Source organism: Chelonoidis abingdonii, chromosome 7, assembly GCF_003597395.2.
Source record: "Chelonoidis abingdonii isolate Lonesome George chromosome 7, CheloAbing_2.0, whole genome shotgun sequence".
Taxonomy (NCBI): Eukaryota; Metazoa; Chordata; order Testudines; family Testudinidae; genus Chelonoidis; species Chelonoidis abingdonii.
The window spans coordinates 17,949,962-17,965,248 of NC_133775.1; the positions used below are offsets into that span (position 1 = coordinate 17,949,962).

The 15,287-nt window shown below is 43.7% G+C and overlaps 1 protein-coding gene across 8 annotated transcripts in view; it reads right to left on the reverse strand.

The window, feature by feature from the left end:
- DOCK7 (dedicator of cytokinesis 7) overlaps positions 1-15,287 on the reverse strand; it is a 177,473-nt gene that overhangs the window by 131,545 nt on the left and 30,641 nt on the right. For all 8 annotated transcript variants that reach the window (XM_075067657.1, XM_075067656.1, XM_075067655.1 and 5 more), the window contains one exon: positions 7,704-7,809. The gene's annotated coding sequence lies outside the window, so the exon portion shown is untranslated. The remainder of the gene's footprint in view (positions 1-7,703; positions 7,810-15,287) is intronic.

Here is a 15,287-nt window from a genome sequence, read left to right on the forward strand (position 1 = left end):
TAGCAGCATGTGCAAAAAATCAGGACAGGGGGTTGGGGTAGGGTGAGCAGATGTCCCACTTTTATAGGGACAGTCCCAATTTTGGGGTCTTTTTCTTATAGAGGCTCTTGGTGCCTATATAAGACAAAGCCCCAAATATTGGGACTGGGCCTATAAAATCAGGATATCTGGATCTGGTCACCCCAGCTGGGGAGCGCGTCTCTCCCCCGGCCGGAGCTGCACAGGGCAGGATGAGCTGCTATGGCTCCATGGGTGCCCTGTCCCTGAGATCAGACGCTGTGCTAACTTCACCATGGTCTGTTGGGCTGGCGGTGGTGCGCATTGGCGTGTGATCAGATGTGAGGGTTTGCTGCTGCTGTTGCCACTCTGCACCCCAAGAGGTGGATTTTGGGGTCCTGCAGTTTTCCACCTATCTCCTCCTCTACTGCAGCTGTTGGACCAGCAGGCTGGGGGGTGAGCCAAGCATGAAAGCTGTGCTGTGTTGCCATTTAGATTGTCATTTAACAAATCTGTTTGCCAAAAATGCTTGCTAACAATCCTGAATTCAATTTCAATTAAAAAAAGAAAATCAGTATCTTAGCCAAAAACAGAAAATTAAGTTCTTGACAATTATTTGTGACAAGTTTGGTATGGGAAGGTAGTGGGGCCAGTTTTCATCAGAGAAACAAAAAATGTTGACTGACTTTCCTGTAGCCCTGTTAACTGCTAAATAGAGCCCTCCAACAACTGTAATATGCTCATCTCCTTATTAGTGTATAGAGAAGGGGTTCCCAAACTTTAACAGCCTGCTAACCCCTTTCACTAAATTGTGAAATGTCATGAACCCCCTCCTAAAAATGAATATTTTCAGGGATTTAAGTTTAAATTTCCTCAGTGTGATGGATGCCCCAACTGCCCGCCCCACTCTTCCTGGGGCTCAGGCTGGGGTTCGGGCTGCCGGCTATCCTGCTGACAGTCCCACTCTTCCTGTTACTCGGGCTGCCAGCCCTGCACAGAGCACTGGGGTTCAGGTTGCCGGCTCCCTTGCTGACCGCCGGGACTTGGGCTGCCAGCCCCAACTGCCTGGCCCCACTCTCCCTGGGCTTGGGCTACCAGCCCCACGCGGAGTGCTGGGGTTTGTGCTGCCAGCCCTCGCACTGACCGCTGGAACTCGGGCTGCCAGCCCAAACTGCCCGGCCCCACTCTCCCTGGGGCTTGGGGTGTCTGCCCTGCAACCGAGTCCCACCTGCTGTCTCCAATGCCCAGGGTCCTCTGGCCGCCATTAGTGAAATTTTTCTGGCGAACACCCTGTAACGTTCTGCGAACCCCCAAGGGTTCGCGAACCCATTTGGGAACCACTGGTATAAAGCAGGGGTCGGAAACCTACAGCACAGGTGCCAAATGTGGCATGCCAGCTGATTTTTGATGGCACATCCATGGAAAGGTTCCACTTGGCATTGGCTCAAGCTCAGACATCTGAAAGTATTCTTCAAAGGGAGGAAGTATTATTAGCCTCATATTACATGGGGAAATTGAAGCACAGAGAAGAGACATGTTAAGGTCAATGTCACAGTGGGAATAGAACCCAAGCCTCCCTACTCCACTGTCTTACTCCTTCGACCATGCTGCCTGCTAACATTAAACCCCATCATGCAATAAAATGTCTTTGCACGCCAACATAACAGGCAATGTCAGTGCAGTTTCAGTTGTGGAACAGTGTTTTCCTTCTGCAAAACCAGCTGAATGACAAAATATTTTGCAGATCCCACAAAATATTACTTTTCAAATTAAAATACATATTTACAGTCCAGACTATTTCCTTCCTATCCTAATCAAATTATAATAAATTATATTTAAGGTATTTTAGATCAAATTTTAGCCCCAAAAACTTTCACCATGAAATGTTTACCTTTCCAAGTTTTGACACAACCTTACTATTCTGCAATTTCCTGCTATTGCTTTACAATGCACAAAGAGATGCACATTTAAACATACCCATCAACTGAATGTTTAAAGCAATCACAAATCAGTGACTGCATAACTACCTATTCTTATTTTAACAATGTAAATATCATTAAACAGCAAAAGCTTTCATAACAGCTGCTTAAAAAAAAAGAGAGAGAGAGAGAGAACTAGGCTAGATGTTAGGAGATGAAGGGAATTCTTTATATTTACTGATTATTTTCCAGCCTTTGAGGGCATGATTTGTTCTCTGTAAAAGGATAATAGCAAACATGTCAGTCAAAGAAAAATAACAAGAATGGATACTTGACCCTCAACCTCAATCAACAGATCTGCTCTTACTATCCCAAACAAGAATAGGGCAAGCCCTTAAACACCAAACCAAAGGCTGCACAACAAGATTCACAGAAAGAGAAAGTCCTTGCGTTGCCCAGACAATAACCAGAATTGACCTGAGACTCCTACCTAACATTCCAAACACATCCAGGTAAAAACACACCTGACATGCTAACCGATGAAGTGGGTATTCAGCCACAAAAGCTCATGCTCCAATACGTCTGTTAGTCTATAAGGTTGCCACAGGACTCTTTGCTGCTTATGCTAATGAATGTGTCAGCTAGGTCCCTAACTTGCCTTTAAATTCACTGAAAAACAGCACAAATGACAAGTGCACTGGAGGCTCAGCAGTAAAAGAGTTAACAAGCATCACACCATAATGAGTTGCTGAAAAGAAAAAGTAAACATTTAATGATGATAAAGAAAGTGGTCACAAACCGACGAGAAGAGCCCAGACTTAACTGTTCAATTTAGCAGAAAAACAAGGCAAAGGCCTTCAATTCTCATTGGGCCCAATCCTGAAAACTTCTCCTAAGCAAATTTCTTCAGAGGAGCTGAACACCACGAAATCAATGAGTTGGGGGAGGAATTCAACATCCTGTAGGATTGGAAGAGACAACAGTGCACTTATCTGTGCAAAATCTGCTAATTCATCTCCCAAAGGCAGGGTCCAAATGCACCTAGAAGTCTGATGGGCATTACTAATATACACAAACTCCATTATGATGTGGGGGCTGCTCGGCCAAATTTCATTGAGTGGCATTGCATGAAGGGTCACACCACCACCCAGGTCTAGCCTGGCCAACTTTCTGGCCGCTGGTCCTAACCTGAGTGGCACTGTGACACCATGTGCTAGGTTGCAATGCCATTCATTTGGTGGCCCTTTCAAACAGGAGGCCCAGAGCAAATTCCTCCTCTTACCCTCCCCCCCATCCCAGGCAGCCCTGAATCAAACTTTCCGAAACCTTAACTCTATTTCTTACAGATAGATTGCTAGTTGGGGAGTGTAACTGGGTTTTCAAATCTAAGGCCCTGAGCTTGCAAAGACTTATGTGCTGTGACTAGTTCCATTGAAGCCAATAAGAATATTACGTGGGAAAAGTTAAGCCCATGTGGAAGTGTCTGCATGACTGGGACCTAAATTTGTGAATTCCCCAAAGCACAACTAGAAAGAGCTGCATTTAAACTGGGACAGGGGAGGAGGAAGGCAGTAAATCATAGGCTCCTGTATTGTCACCTTAATATACTTAGTGTACTTTTCCCTAGTTTCTGTGAGTAGCAAAAATAAAAACAATCATGGAAGTATTTTTTCTGTTGCTCATGCAGCACGAGGATCTCTCCAAAATACAGGGAAAAGACTAGCTAAATTTCAGCAGACTATTTACTGCACTGCATCCCATACTCAACCACTATCTAAGAGAATGCAAACGTGCTTCAGTCAATGAGAAACTAAAGGAGTGACCTTGCAAGGTGCCAAGTGACAACTACGTTACCAACTCCTTCACAAAGGCATCTTGTTTTACAGAAAATATCTGCAACAGACAGCGTGTCAAGACTTTCAGGACAATTACCCCCAGTCACTGCTAATGAGGAAACTGCCAAGACAGGGTCAGTGGCATGACCTCATTCAGATCGTAGCCATCTACAAATACAACTGAGGAGGATGTCTTTAATATTACAGGCTGAGTCTATGCAAGCATTAAAAATTCCTGCAGACTCAACACTGGGAACACTAGTGTAGACCTGCTGCCAGTGTCAGTCTCCACATTGAGGCAGCATTGTCTAATGGATAGGAAATGGGGCTGAGAGTCTAGAGATCTGGGGTGTATTCGTGGTACAGACAGTGAGCTGCTGTGTGACTTCTGTTTAACCTCCCACCTTTTATCTCTTTCGAATGTAAGCTCTTTGGGGCAGGGATGATCTTTCACTAGGTATTTGTACAGTACCTAGCACAATGGGGTTTCAATCTTAGTTGGGGTCTCTAGGCACTAACCCTAATATTGTATGTGATTAATATGCGGTGGTTGGACATGCCTTGTCTACACTAGAGCTACCATTGGAGACATGCATCAGAGGGAAATATTAAGAAAAAAAATAGGGTAGATAAGGCCAGTGGGGGCCTTCACCAGTTCTGTTCATTAATCCTGCTATATACCACAGCAGGCTATGGCAAATGTTTAAAGACATCTCCAACATGAAAAAGTAGAAGAATTCATTAACCTTTTCATACCTAGATGAAACAAGATTCAATAAATCAACTCATGCTTATTTAATTTTCCACCAGACTATTTCTCTCGGGTGATTGGGCAACAATATATTAAACAATAAGTCAGGTAATTCACTCAAGCAATTATACTATCAAATGTATCCAAATATGGGATGAAATGTAGCATAAAACAGTAACTTAGGCCCTTGTCTTGCAAGCCCTTGTGTGTGCAGACCCCAAGTGTCTTGCAAGCCCTTATACCCGCAGACACTGGCTGTGCAGGATCAGGGCCTTATATTTTATTCTCCAGAACACACAAACCTTTCCCAGAACAAAGACTATTTCTGCATAACAGAGGCAACTGCTCAGGGTGTGGTTATCATAAAGCACTTTCTCTAAGAGAATTTATTGTCCAATGCCATGCATAGTTCTTTCTAGCATCCCAGAGGTATAACACTCAGCTGGATTCTTCCCCTGGATTCATACATGACTCCCACTGATTTCAGCCTATCATGCATGCCCAAAGAGCAGAATTTGGCCCTAAATTCTTTACAACCAAGTCCCTGTCATATTAGCTACACATTCAGAAAGATTATTTACTTGCCCAGCCATGTCTTGTCAACATGCTCACTACCACTTTGAGTTAATCTTACTTCTGAGTAGCATCTAGGCTCAGTATAAAATTTAACATGACAAGCTTGTGGCTAATCACATCAACGATTGTGAAGTGAAGTCTGATATGAAATGCTGAGCTTTCAAGCAGCGTGCCATTTTCTGAGCTGCTCGAGATCCTGTTTTACATTTCCACTGACTCCCCATATACACACACACAGACACAGGATGGCACAGAAGTACACGTACACAATAATTCACTAGTATTGGTACGTATGGGGGGGGAGGGACGGGAAGAGGACAAAGACCTTACAGCAATTCACTGGTAATGCAACATCTCTAAGGACCTGATCCTGCTCTGAAAACAGTGTGGGTAGATCCCTTTACTAGCAGAGTCCCCACAGTGTCCACTCACACAGTTCTCAGTGTGGCTGTGGAGCACTGAATGTTTGTTTTGATGCCTGCATGATGGAAAAATTTTACAGAAGAAAGAAAATCAGAGGATACAATGTAGATAGAAGAAAGATGACAGAGAAGAAGAAGTGATACCCAGGTTTACCAAGGTATGGTCAGTTGAGCAGTATCTGGGATAGGTACATAGAAGAGATCTTACTTTTATACCCACTTTTGGATTACAAGATGGATCCTGCAGGACTGGCTGGGTCATGACTGCTCTAACCTGCTCCATCTGCTGTCATACCCCCTGGTTTGAATCAGTCCAGGACTGCCCGGCTAAACCTCCTGCCAACAACCCTCTCCCTCTTTCTGCCACCAGGGCTTCTGTGGCGTTACCACAGAGCTAACCCTATAGCCCCTTTGTGCCTGCATAGCCAACGTCACTGACACAAAGGGCCCATAAGGCAACTATGGATGTGGCCCTCAACGTTTGTCGGTGATCATGGTGCTGCAGCATCTCCATGTGAAGCAGAGGAAGATATCACAATTACTGCAGGTGCCAGGAATGATAAATGAGGAGTTTTGAATAAAACTGTACAAAAGTAACCCTTCAAAAGCATTCCCAGCATGAAGCTAACTCACTTCTTTAAGCTGGAGGTCATCCCTGCCTTCTGCGATGCAAGCATGGCCTTTTAATGTTAGGTTGACACTAAAGAAGTATGTGTGCTCTGGATGAGAAAGCTGGAAAGGTTTTAAATGCATCACAGGGGATGCAGAGTAAAATAATAGGTGCTGCATCAGAAGCTGATCCTCAGTAGGTCCTTACTGCAAAATAGGATGACCACATCCTATCCCAAAAGCATGTGTGCCTGGGTTCCACGCTCCAGGAAGTACTTCCAGCAACTGATACTACACAGAAGAGAACCCTTCACTGAACAGCTGGTATGAAAGTTTAAAGGTTACAAGTATCTAGAACTTGGAATGCAACAGTTAAGCAGGCCCATTTTATGAGGACAGGGTGATCCAATTAATTACTTTTAACCTGATTGGTCTAACACAGAGCAATGATGTAGGCATCATGAATGTTTCCCAGAATGCAGTTCCACCTTGAGCAAGTACATTGGAGTTTTCACACCCTCTGTATCTGATTACTTGGATTTAAGTTTCAGAGAGCTGGTTCAATTCTGAAATCTGACCAGAAGATGGTGAGTATAATTTGCCTCAATGTGGGCAATGCTGATCATTTTGTTTCCACTATTTAACGGCTCTTGTTAAAAAAAAACAAACAACTCAACTAATCTGAATAATTTCACATATTTAAATAAATGCACACTCCTCAGTGATAACCATCTCCAAACTCTCACCTTCCCTTCTAAAGTATCTTATCAGGAGAGAAACATTCCATTTGCTGCCATTCCATCCCCAAAGACCAAGACAAGACTCCAACTTTCTAAGGCCCTGACCCTGCATTAAGCTGTGTGGACAGAACCCTGCATGCATGCAGAACTGATTGCAAGACTGAGACCTTAATGGGATAAACAATGGCTATGGTCCTACAAAGAGAGCCACATGAACATATCTTTGGAGGAGCTCGCATGGTCATAAATGTCCACCCATGCAGACCAGTTTGCAGGATTAAGACCATTGATCTAAAGAAAGGCCAGCCTAATTGCCTCTTCCATCCCCTTCCTTCTCCCTATGCACCAGCGGTCGAGTGCAGCTGGCACAGAAGCTGGCTATGCTGCTTTGTGCCTGCTGAGAGCTCCCCTAAAGGAATTCTCAGCTAGCCAGTGCAAAAGACAGAATATGATTCTGAGTCATACAAAATGGATGGAATTTGGGAAGAGAATCTGGCCCCATGTCTCAGAAGGAAGCCTCTGGTCTAGATTGACATGGGAAAATTCTGTTGACCGCTGCAGGACCTAACAGGTGGCATTCACAACACCAAGTGAGGCGCCCAGGCTCCCCATGCATTGTATGGGGAGAATCAGGTGCCTAAAAAGGATTCACAGAAGCCAGCGAGCTGAGGAAGGGCTGCCTAAGATAGCCAGTAATAAATTATTTGCCTAAATGTTTTTACTATCAATTGATTCAGAAAATTGTTATCACTTATATAAGCGATTTTTTTTCCTGACTTGCAATCAAAACAACTTGCATCTTTTTCTTTACTGTGACACTGTATAAAGTACCCTGAACAAAAAGCATTACTTACAGTTGTATGATGGGAGACACTTCCTCCAATGCTAAGGTTTTTGAGAAGTTGAGGAGATCCGCCATACTGCCCTGAGATCTGCTTCCTGACTTCTGCTGCCACAGTTCTGAAACAAGAGAGGAACAATTTAACTTTTGTAAACCAGGCAAAATGTCAGGTAGGTGGTTCTGCTGTAGGAATATTGCTGGCCCGTGAGGACAGAATGTGTGTATCAGACTCCCCAGTACTTACAGAATCTACTGCAGGGCAAAAAATTCCGATTCTTAACCCAAATACAAACATTTTCCTCTTGTGCGGTGTATTTCCAAGCCACAACAAAATGAGACATGGCATCCAACTGGCTGAACCTGTCTCTAGCAAGCTTCTTCCACTTTCCTCTGTGGAAAGACCTTCTGCAGCACTCTCGGTGCCTCCCAGCAGTTCAGACCTCAGTCACAAACCAGCCCTTATATGTAATCGCTCTCTCATTCCTGAACCCTGTGTGTGTGTGCCATGACTTCTCTTTCATCTCAGTGATTACAGATTAGCAGAGACTTCTCTGCTAAAGTCCAACCCCCTCTATGCCCAGAATAGCTGTGCAGCCTAGAATGTAGGTTGAGATAGCTGAGGAGGCAACACCTGGAAAATGCACTGACTGAGCCCTGGCCGACATTTAACGCTATTTCTTCCAAGTTTGTCAAAATCTCAGGGGAAGGCAGCAAAAGTGCCGCTGTGATGGCTCTGTAAGCCGGAGGCTGAAACAGGCCCACATCCTCTGTGGCTCGGGCACAGAAAAAGACATGAAACACATACTGACTCGCTGGGTTACACTGCCACACAGGGCCGGTGCAACCATTTAGGCGACCTAGGCAGTCGCCTAGGGCACTAGGATTTGGGGGGGCGAAATTTTCTTTGGCAGCGACTGTGGCGGCCGGATCTTCAGCAGCACCGGTCGCTGCCGGCATTTAGGCGGAGAGAGCTGGGGCAGGGGAGCGCGGGGAGGGCCACCTGCAGCAAGTAAGGGCGGGGGGGCAGCACACAGGGGAATTCCCCCCCCGCCTCCTCCCCGAGCACGCGGTGGCCGCTTTACTTCTCCCGCCTCCCAGGATTGCGGCGCCTAAACTGTTTGGCACCATAAGCCTGGGAGGCAGGAGAAGTGAAGTGTCTACGGCATACTGCAAGAGAGGTGGGGCAGGTGAACTGCTTCACTTATCCGCCTCCCAGGCTGAGGCGCCACACAGCTTAGGCCGCCGCAGCCTGGAGCGGCGATAGAATGAAACAGCCATGGCGTGTCTTTGGGTGCTCGTGTGCTGAGCAGGGATGAGCTGGGGTGGGGGGGTGCTTCAGCGGAGCGGGGGACCCTGCTGCAGGGGGCACCTCAGGGCGTGAGGGGGACTGTCGCGGGGAGCAGTTCAGAGGCAGGGGCGTGGGGGGTGAGCACAAGGTTGAAGTTCGCCTAGGCATGAAATCCTTGCACCGGCCTGCGCACATGCTTTCTGCTACAGGTGATCCCACATTGCCACTGCTTTCCTCCTGGACAGGAATGCACATTATCTCTCTGCTGCCTGTCATGTGAATCATGAACAAAGTGTCCCCTTTGCTTTTTTATGTTCCCAGACAAGCGCCCCACCCCCCAGATCACAAGGTAACATTAAAACGTAAGACAGCTTCATTTACAAACAGTAGCAAAGAGATAAAGACAACATACAAAAAAAAATGGGTAAAAAAAGAAATATCCCTAAAAACAACACTGGGCCAAATCCTGGGCCTTAGGTTGTCCACAGCCCTGCAACGCACTGGAAACCTTCCCATAACCTTGGAAGGGGATGGAAATGGAACACTCCTACCAGAAACTGAGCTGGTCAAAGTGTTTCAAATTTTGAAACCTTGACCCCCTCGCAAAAAAAAATTGTTGAAAAAAAATGTTTTGTCAAAAGAATGTCACCCAGCTCTTTGCAATACCCTCTCTCAGGAGCCCATCTCATTAGCTGAAGGCAATGCCCAGCTTGCCCAGCCTCAAATCATCGCCCAAATATCTTCCAACATTTTTTCAAACACAGCTGGCTGTGTGGTGTAAATCAGCAGAGGCATGGCTAATTGAACTAGCTATGACTTAACTCATAAGTACGCTACCATAGGGCGTGATGGGCTGTTCAGGCTCCATCTACCGGAAAGAACCTTTCTGAGCACGGACTTGACAACAGGGTCTGCTCTCATTGTTGGGACTGCCAAGGAAGTCAGCAATGGCGGAGTGCAATGGGGCTGACAGCAGGGGGAAGGAGGGAGGAAAATCTATAAAAAGGAACAGGCTAGAACAACCAGGCCTAGTGTGGAGAGCAGATGTTTCCTCAGTCCAGAGAATGGGGGTAAGGTTAGCTAGAGGAAGCACTATTTTACCTTAAAAATAACTTGGACTATAGAAAACTGTTTTGGCACTCTGGCTGCAAGAAGTCATTTGCTTCATATTTGACTTTACCACAGGAGGTTTTCTTTTCACTTCCAGAAGCTGAAAGTTGAATGTAGACCAGCCAGCTCCTGCTGGGGACTGACAGACAGACTATTCTCTTCCATAAGGATCTATCGTCCTTGTATTGGTTTTTCCCCTATCCATTGGGTTGTTAGTAATAATAGACAAGTTTGGAATGTACTAAAATGAGTCTTAGACATGGAAAATATTGTGTATCTATAGCTGATGAGAGACTTAAAAGCATGCCCTATGTTGCACATGATCCTGGCTTTAAACCTGATCCCTTACTTGCTGCATGTTTTGTGCAATTCCTCAGGCAACACAGAACAGAGCTCTTCATTGCAGGGCTGGTATGAAAGACTAGAGGCTACAGTTATCTAGCACTTGGAATGCAAAGGGGGAAGGAAAACAAATCTTTCCAGAGATTTATAGATCTAAATATTGTTTCTAGATGGAAAGTTTAGCCAGAGGAACAAATTTATCTTCAGCTGTGACGCCACAGATGATGTCTAGATAGGTTACTAAATGTTGCACCTCTGGCTGTGTGGTGGCTTCTTTAAACTTGACTCCAACATGTAACAAGCAACCCATTCAATTCTGATGTAGTTCTTGGTTCTGTTCTTCTTTATAGGTTCAGCACTTGCCTGATAATGACCTGGGTGTTTGGGAATTCTTGCAGTGGTAGGAGGGCAAAAATGGAGATTTGTCCCAGTTTCAAGCAAGGGCTAGCTATATTACAATTTGGTGTTGCCTGGCTACACTAGTTTGCATGGGTGCAGCTATGGTAGCTGAAATAATCAGTACTGACAAGGCCTTAGCTAAGTAATTCAGTGCAGTACAAGCTTGCATGGAGGGTAGGAGAAGGGATGAAACATAATAAAACAAAAGGGGACATTGCTATAACCATGAGATGGTGCTCCTTTGAAGGATTCTCTACGATCATTCTAATCATGCAACTGTCCAAACAAAGACCTAGCTAAGTACTTTGGCCCAACAAACTAGAATTCTCTTCTGTGACAAGACTAAGAGAAAAAAAAATGAACACAAGTCTAGAAGCCAGAAAAAGTGTTGGGATGATTTATAAATTCAACGGAATCATGATATCTGAGCCCCCAGCAAGAGTACAAAACAGTAAAGGAATGTGCTATAGCAGATAGGCTAAAAAGGCTGTAATGCCCAAAGATAACCAGAAAAAGCTTTCCTGACACATGCCTCTGATTCAAAGACTCTTGTGGTGGTATAGAATAAAATGAATAATGGTAAAGCTTTTAACTGGAATGACAAATCAAAAATTAGTTTTGCCATAACCATCTGATGCTAACATCATACTTAGTTTATCTGGAATTCTTAGACAAATATTCCACAATTTTGTCACAGGACACTGTCATATGACTTCAAGTACACTTTTTCCTAGTAACACTTTTTCTGATCTTATTCTTCACTGGGTAATTACTGTGAACATATGCGATATCATAAAAATACAGAATATGCCAAAGGAGGGGGGCAAATCCCCTAGGAGCCTGCTTTTAAAGAAAACAAAACTAGTCTTTTTTTGAAAGTACTATCGCTAACTAGAAAGTGAGCTGCAAGTAAAACCAAACTTAATTGCACTTTATATATGATGAAGAATCAGTAAAGAGTGTTCCTCCCCCCCCCCCCCAAAAAAAAACAAAAAACAAAAACCTTCCAGATTGCGTGGCATTTTTACACTGCAAATATCAGGTCCTTGGCAATGATACCAAAGTTAACCGAGCTGCAGATCCTCTTACTTCTCACAGCAGAGAAGGGAGGTGGGAAAAGAGGATGCAGTGTCTTGCTATCTATTCTACTCATGTTTACTGGCATGACCAGTTAAATCAAATCAGTTACTTATATCAAAGTATAAATAGAATTGAGTAGCTGTCCAAGACAGATGTTAACAATGAGTTTCTAATCATGTGCCTATTTGCTGGTGTTACTCTCTTCTAAACTAGAAGCAGACTGCTAAATATTATGAAGACCATACATCATCTTTCACTTCTCCCTAAAACATGCTCAGTTTTTACTCGCACTTTAATATGAGCTCTTATTTTATCAAGTCGTTTGAGGAAGTATCTTTCCCATAGTTCTATATATTTTGAACTGTGGAATAAAAAATTCTGTTTCTCTCTCCCATCAAGATTGTTACTCTTTCTGGCTTTCCAGTTTTTGTCTTGTTTATGATCCTTAATCCTGTATTTGGTGATGCTCTGCCTAGAGTATTTCACTGTAGAAAGACAGCCTTATAGTAAAGTATCCTTGCAGATCTATAACAATCAAGCTGCTTCTCTTTGAGCAGTTCAGAGAATTCTGTTCAATGTTTCTGTTTTAAAAAGGATTTTGAGCATTGTTCATTTCTCAGTTGGATTATTTGTAACATGGCTTTGAGCATCAGTGTATAATGTTATTCCACTCCCAGATTTGAAGTTTGTGTATTGGTCTTCTAAGCTTTGCCTACACTGGGGATAATTTCTGGAAGATTTTTCTGGAGGAATATAACTGATTATAAACCTGACAAGAATCTGAGGAAAACTCCCCCAGTGCAGACCATTTCCAACTGCTCTGGGATAGGAGTGTGTCTTGATTAAGATGATACCAGAACTACATATCTTGTGGGGTTTTTGTATTGGTTAGCAGAGGAATGACCCTGTTCTAATACTACCAATATAGTATATCTGATAGATTTCTACAAAGGCAAATAACTGTCTCACCCTTCATCCTTGAGCTGCAGTGGGAAGAGGTTACATTCCTGTAACGGGTTCCCCCAATTAACTTATCAAGATCCTCCACCAAAGAGGGCAATTGCTTCTAGTATGAACTCTCTTACACCAGGAGGAAGCAACAACAGAAAGATTTGTCTTCTGTTTTGAGGTCCACCTTTAGTGATGAACTGTGAGGAGGGCTAGCTCAGTGGTTTGAGCATTGACCTGCTAAACCCAGGGTTGTGAGCTCAATCCCTGAGGGGACCATCTGGGGCAAAATCAGTACTTAGTCCTGCTAGTGAAGGCAGGGAGCTGGACTCCATGACCTTTCAGGGTCCCTTCCAACTCTATGAGATAGGTATATCTCTATATAGAATAATAATTCCAGTTAGTCATTTTTCTGAACTCTCTCTAGAATGGTGTACACTCAAACACATGAAAGCCAAAGGCTAAACAGGTGCAAAAGTCCCAGCACTTATTGTATCTCTTTAGGGTCTGGGGGGGAGAGGTTGGGGAAAGCTGATGCTTTCACTAAAGGTACCTTACACTTTAGCCTCTTCTAGTTTGCTGCATTTGTGAAAACAGCTATAAAGCCATTTAATGTGAAGAGGACATTGCCATGCCCACTGCACTTGGTAGCTGGTCCTGTGACCACTGAAGCCAATGGGGGCTTTGATATTGGTTTCAATAGGTGCAGGATCAGACCATCTCAGCATGTGAATTATTTGGGCTAAGAACAACCCTCAATCTCTACTGGACCTAAGCAGACTAAGGGCCAGAGATTTACACACCATTTTGGCAGTATAAAGGGGCATTAAAGAGGGTTACATGTAAATTTACTCACTTTAAGGCCCCTTTATATTGTCTGAGGTGTAAAGGGGGCTTCAATATGAATGAGACACTGGCCCTGAATGTAACAGATGGAAGAAAGTGTAATATTAAAGAAAGAGAAGAACTAGCACAACCTGCTACCATACAGGAGGTCAGAATCCAGGATTCCAGCTTGGTAGACAGAATGCTGAGCCCCTTGTAGAAGGTTGCTTCATGCTTTAAAACCCTTCCACGTCCCTCCAAGAACAATGTGCTTGAGAGGCTCTGTACTAAGGCCTTGCCTAAACTAAAAAGATGTACCATTTCACAGGTAACACTCAAGTGGTACAACCCCTCAAGTGTGGTGGAATTGCAGTGGTATAAAGCTGCTTTATACCAAAATAGTTATTCCTACATGAGGAGGCAAGTAGCTAAACTATTATAGAGGTACCTTTGTATCGGTGTAACAGTATCCATAGTAGAGTTTATACTGATAGAACTATACTTTCTTTTTTAAAATCACATGCCTAACTGATCTACATATACTGGTACAACTTCAAATGCAGATCAGGCCTCAAGCAGGAAAGTCAGCTCAACACTGAGGCCTTTTTACGTAGGGTGAGGAAGGAATAGTACATACATCATAGTCAAAGTGCAGACCAAGAATTTTGCATCTTTGTGAACACTTCCAGTAAGAGAATGTTGCACTGCAGTGGTAAGATTGACATTTTATAATAGAGATATTGAGAAGTGTTGTGAAACAGCTGCAACAGTCTAGCACCGCTGCTGTTGCTCATAGTAAAATAACCTAATAGTGATGAACGTATACCACTGATGGGATTACTGTTCTGCATACACTTCTGAGGTAGACCATGTTGATTGGGGGAAATAGCAGACAAATGTATCAGTGCTCTGACGATGAGGAAGCACAGAATTACCTGGATAGTATTTCAGAAAAAGTAATAACTTAAGTCTAATCACTTCCTCACTCAGAAAATTCTTCCCTAAAACTACTCTAAATCCAACCCTGAATCCTGCACACATACTGGCAGGTAATCCTACAAATTGTATTCTGCTTTAATATTAACCAAAGTGTGTGACAGCTATATGAACATACTCACTACAGGAAAACCTTAGATCTGTGTGACTAGCTCTAGGGGTAAGGCAAACAGGATGTCAATGTGTGAAAAATGTAACACGGATATTCTACTTCAAACAATGGCATGAAGATTAAAACAAAAGAAGGCTTCCGGCAGCCACAGGGAAAAGCCCTAGGAACCTACAAGTGCAAGCAGTTTGCTTGTGGCCAGAGTTCAGATTCTAGGACTCCACCACAGCAATGTTTGAGGAGTAATTTGTATATTAGTGTAAGTACATAAAATATGTTCCCTTGCTTTAGAATTCCTAAATACTGATCTACCAGAATAACTGGACATAGGGCTTATCCGGTCATAGCCATTAACAGTAGTTTTGCTCTAAGAAATTGTCAGTGTAGTGTAGTATACTAACCTGTCCATATGCAGGTAAAATTCACATGTCCAGTAAATCACATACTTCATGTCAGGAGTTCCATAACTCTTCTCCACAAGTGTCAGAAGGGAAACATCT